The sequence below is a fragment of the Nycticebus coucang genome, chromosome 1 (genome assembly GCF_027406575.1).
Source record: "Nycticebus coucang isolate mNycCou1 chromosome 1, mNycCou1.pri, whole genome shotgun sequence".
Taxonomy (NCBI): domain Eukaryota; kingdom Metazoa; phylum Chordata; class Mammalia; order Primates; family Lorisidae; genus Nycticebus; species Nycticebus coucang.
Genome location: NC_069780.1, coordinates 141,461,925 through 141,467,655, shown reverse-complemented (window position 1 = coordinate 141,467,655; position 5,731 = coordinate 141,461,925).

The following is a 5,731-nucleotide window of genomic DNA, read 5'->3' as shown; positions in this document are numbered from 1 at the left end:
ATAAAAATACTACCATCATGTTGGTGATTAGGTTTCAATATAAGAATTTTGGGGAACACAAACATTTAGAAAATAGCAACAACCCTTTGACACATATATGTACACAGACACACACATATACATTCAATCCTCAGTTTTGCTTTTGAGAACTAAAATGTATGTATGGGGTGAGTATATTCTACTTAAAGGGGTCACCAGGTTATAATGTGCCGTATTTTTGAAACTGACATCAAACCCTTTACCTATCATTTGTCAAAACTGAGATAACAATTTTTTTAAATTTGCTAACACTCTTCACTTTTAAAATGCAAGTTTGTGCCTAGCACTGCTTTGCCCTCATGGTTCTCCTATGGCACCATCTGGAGGCTGCGACCCCATTCTGATAATGAGAAACAGAGGCACAGAGGCTAGGAGAGGAGCAGGGATCAGAACCCAAATTTTCTAAGTCTGGATGTCCATTCTTTCCAACACACTCAAATGCCTACAAATCCTGTTGCTATTAGATCCCATTTCTTGCCTGTCCTCAGAGGAATCAGGAAAACAGTCGCTTAGCTTCCGGTTTATAACAGCACTTCATATGCATGAAGCCTACGATTTTGTTTTCTTCCAGCTTCCTCTTCAGCAGGTTAAATACCTCTGATTCTGCTTCTCATAGAGTTTATCTTCCAACTCTTTTGTCAATTATAACAAAGAGGTTGTGACCCTTGGGTTCCTCCTCAACAGAGCTCTTCCTCATTATTTTGTAACCTTTATGCCTCCTTCCAGGGAGAGTTAAAAAAAGCCTCTGGATTTTTGATCTGAATGTCTGGCAGGCTCACCAGCATGGGAAGGCTTCCCATAGCGCGTGGTGATGAAAGCCTGATCCCGCTGCTGAGTCTCAGATGAAGGGCGCTGGCCCCTCTGCTCCACCCCGAAACCACAAACGGGAGCAGTGCCCACGTGAAGGTCTAAATTCCAGAGCAAGTCCCATTTTGGCAGGGAAAGATAGGTTGTTGTAATGAGAATATTTAGAAGCTAAGAACCGCTGGCTAATTACTTCAGGTGAACAATTCTTTTTTGGAAAGGCTCTGTTCCTTCAGCTTGCTAATCATGTGTAAAAATTACCCCTGACCCAGAATTTCATTACTGCACCTGAGCCAGCCTGAAAATGGGAGGAATTAAACACCATAAAATATATAAAATATGAGCAGTAAAAAAAGACAGTCAACCTTGAGTGCTAACAGCTACACTGGTGTTCTGGACGCTAAAGCGTGAAGCGTGTCAAGCATGCTTCAGCCAATTTTTAAAAATGACACCAGATGTCACTTCTCTTTCAGCACCCTTGGGTTCTCTTCCTAGCTCTTTTCTTCTGTACCCACAATAAAGGTACCAGATTTGGATGACGGGAGGGTGATTTAACCCTCCATCAACTAAGTTACTTGCTTTTTCTCTTTCTGGGAGTAAGTGTGGCTGATAGCATTGCTCTCCTACTGTGTCCAGTCTGTCCATAAGTCAGGGAAATGGGCTCACATTAGTCTCCTGGGGAAAAGCCTTATAATCTTTCTTTTGCTTTTTTTTTTTTGTTGTTAATAGGCCTAGGAGAGGTTCAAACTTGCTGCCCCACTCGTGTGGGGCAAGAGTGCTAACCACTGAGCAAGGTGGCCAGCTAAGCCTTGTAACTTTCTGCCCCTGCTTATGAACAAAGCCTCTGAAGCCTGACACTGATCTCTCTCCTTAGCTCCCTGGTTATTCTGTCGCTGAACTTTTTAGGGAATGGAAGAACCCCTAGATTCTGAAAGGAAAACCCTCTTCAAGGTTAGTATTAGCCCAGGTCAAGAAGACAAAGTGGAAGGGGTTTGAGGAAACTCCCTTGCATAATAACGTTCCTTAGCTTAGAGCAGCGGTTCTCAACCTGTGGGTCGTGACCCCTTTGTAACAGTGAAAATACATCCTGCATATCAGATATTTACATTATGATTCAGAACAGTAGCAAAATTACAGTTATGAAGTAGCAATGAGAATAATTTTATGGTTGGGAGTCCCCACAACATGAGAAACTGTATTAAAAGGTTGCGGCATTAGGAGGCATTAGGAAGGTTGAGAACCACTCTAAAACTTAGAGTGGAGAGCTAAGTCTGATGCAGAGCTCATTATTTGTTTGTAAAGGATCTGGATAATGAGTGGACAGTACATTCCAGAAGGAAGCATGTGGTGACTAGAGGGTAAGGGTGTGGATGATTAAGCTGACTGAGGGCCAGGAGTCTACTTACTCTGGTCCAGGGCATTCTGATTTAAGTGGGGCCTGATTAGAATGACTCTCAACAGCACAGTGGGGTGGGGTGGGGGGGGAGTCTGTTGCTTCTGGAGTAGGGAAGGGACATTATAAAAGTCATCTTTTAGAGAAAGAGTCTGATGATGGTGTGGTGTGTGCCCGAAGGGGCAGCTGTGACAGTAGAGGATGACACCAACATCTGTTATGAAGGGAATCTGCTTGGACCTTTGATAAGAGGAAGCTGTGGTGGTAGAGTGGAGAAAGCTCTGGGCTGGGCGTGAAAAGGTCTGACTTTGAATGCTTGCTCTGCCTTCAAGTAGCTGGATAGATTCAAGAAGCACTTCTCTGTGGCTCTAAGTCAGAGTTGCAAACTGGATCTTAGTTTTCACCTGCAGATGTGCTTTCGGTGGGTGACACAGTGTTTTCTTTTCCATAGTCCCCACCACTCCCTACTGCCTCAGACACAGCTTGCTTCACATTTTTCAGCACCAGCCTAGCCCCTCTAGGTATTCAAGCTTTTGCTATTGTTAAAATAAGCGTATTTATGTTTGCCTAGTTTGCTATCGCTCACTTTAGGTTACAAATTCTAGAGTCAGGAAACTATTTTACTTATTTTCTTCTAGCAGAATGTTAAGGGCAAATTAGTAATGAATACTCCTGGATAATATTCAAGTATACTAATATATATGCTCTTCTTTCCCCTTGCTTTTCCTCTACTATCTGGGAAAAACTACAGTGATTAGAAAGCATGATTGGGGAATTGTCATGAGGTCAGATTTTATTTTACTTGTACTTTCCTGCTCCAATTTTGACCTTTCATAAATTTAGAGCCACAAATGCACAAATATCTGTGCTTGGAAAGAAATTGGTACTGTTCCCTTTTGTTAATTCGAGAGAGCTTTGAGGATTGTGATGAAGGGAGAATAGAGGTAAAAGTAGAGCAGAAGGTGGTCCTGGAGATTATCAGACTCAACAACGCCTTTATTTGCAGAGGGAACAACTGAACCCAGTCAGGGTTAGTGGCTTGCTTAGTCTCCCCGTCCCCCTCCCTGGGCTGGAGCCCAGCACTCCCTCTGTTGAGCTTGTGGCTTCTCTGATTAGCCACTTGCAGAGGCTGCATTCTGCTTGGGACTTGGCTCAAGACATTCATCTAAAGCTAATTAAATCTTTTAAATTGAAAACCTATACTGAGTTGCTAAAATTGCATTTTAAAAATGAAGGTATTGATGTGTTCTTATAAAACACAAAACCTATAGGCTAAGTTTATTTTCTCTCCAAATTTAAGATGAGTCATAGAAACCAGGTGATTTAAAAAATGTAAAGATTAACTCAAAGATCATAACATTCCAATTATTTAATAACATTTTGAGATAATCATTTAGTTATGATAAATGCTTTATGCTTCCCTTTTTCTTTCTTTATTCTACTTAGTATGAATTCTTGTATTATTCCTAAGAGGGTATAACTTTAAAATGAGTTAAAATGTTACATTGCATTTTTTAATAACATGAAATTCAATTATATTACATTTATTTCACTTAAGTGTTCATGTAAAGACTGTATTTTTAAGTGTTTTTCAAATGACTGGAAATGGAATTTCTCTTTTTCCTCCTCATTCTCTTTTGCTTTCCTTTCTCTTTTTCTTTCCTCTTCTTTCTCCTACGATGAATTCTTCAGGGGTCGCTCCTGCTCACAGGTTTACATAGTTACAGCGTATGAGCACTGGACGAGGCTGCAGAGCTCCTCCTGACCTGTGGTTCACCCACATATGTGAAGTCCTAGGTAAGCATTGGTGCAGATCCCAGGAACTTTGAAATTGTGTGCAAAATTCTGCGTTTATGTGCATTTCTCCGGGAAGCTTCATCAAATTCTCAGAGGAATCCTTGCCCAAAGTTCAAGTAGGAGTCACTGATAAGAAAGACAATGCCCCAGGAATCAGAAGAACTTGATCAAGATCACAGTACCACTTCATGGCAGAACCAACCAGGACTAGAAACTAGGGCTTTTGGTTTCCAAGACAAGGTTTATTCTGCTGTACTAAGAAAGCCAATTTAATGAAGTACTCTATATATGGTTGTTATATCTTATTACATCCATATTCCATGGATAGCTAAGGAATTAGAAAAAAGTTACTGATAAAATCAGATTAATTAAAACATCTTAACCAACACAAACTAAAATGCTTGCTAAATTCAAGTGCTCTAACTCCTTTCATATAAAGTTTTACACACTCTTATGTCAGCTATTATATATAACTGAATACAAATTGAGGCAGAGAGAGAGAAGGGTTGTGTGTGTTGGGTTGAGTAGTAAGGGAGGGGAAAAGTAGAGAAAAACTTCCAAATTATAATAGCAAGTCCTTTCTCCTCCCTACTTTATGAGGGAGTACCCAGGATTTCTTATAATCACCAGAGTATCCGTTCTACTACCTCTTTCTCTTCTATTCAGGGAAGTATATCAGAGTGCAAGGGACAAAAGATGTCATTAATAATCGTGACACCCTCAAAACCTGGCTATGAAGCCATAATGACATGGGGCACCACTGCTGGAGCCACCATCCCATGTGGCACTCTCCCATCTGATCCTTGGGTCCACATCAGGCCCCAAAAAGACAGTGCTTTCCCTGGAGCAGCTCCTCTTCCAGCACTCCTCCCGGCCACCTGCTCCTGCCTGGGTGCCATGGGTCTCTCTGTGGGCCCCGGGACCAGGAACGTTCTATTATTCAGCTCTCCACTCTTCATGTTAGCAGTTTCAGCAGATGGTAGAGATTTCTAGCTTCGTTGTTCACATTAATGTAAATTATCTTATTCTCAGATACAAATGTTAACTCCTTCCCAAATGCTCTGATCCTGGCCAGCTCTCTGATTATTAACAACCATGAATAGATTTTAAAATTTCTCTCAGGGCAGAGGTGCAGTCTTCAATAGGCAGAGAGGCTTTTTCCCTCCTCTGATGGTGATAAAGATGATGTCTTAATCTTTTTTCCTCATGCTCTAATATAAAGGAGATGAATCATGCCAGGCAGTTTAATCACACCTGTCATAATGGAGGCTTTCATTCTTTGGATTCTGTTTTATTAGCAGTGTTCTGTTTTATTAGCAATGTTTAAAGATTTGCAGCAACTCAGATCACTCAGCTGAACAGCTTGACATGAACTCTTAAAAAAAAAAAGATGGAAAAGAAGGAAAAAAGGAAAAAAGTTAACTGTGTGACAAGAGGCCATTTGAAGCACTGGGTCAAGCTGTGTCACTGCATGTGTTAGGTCTACACTGGGGCTTTCTGGTCTGGGTTTTTCTGCTTTAGGTTTTCCTGTAAGTCTACATGGAACTCAGGGTCATTTGCACCTCCATGACTGAGGTCTTGGTGGGTCTTGACTGTGGTGGGCTCCTCAGATACACCCTTTCCCTTAACAACTGAAAGGTCGGCTGACTCTGCTATTGTGCTTCTCCACCAGTTTGGCCATCCCTTTCTGTGCTTCCA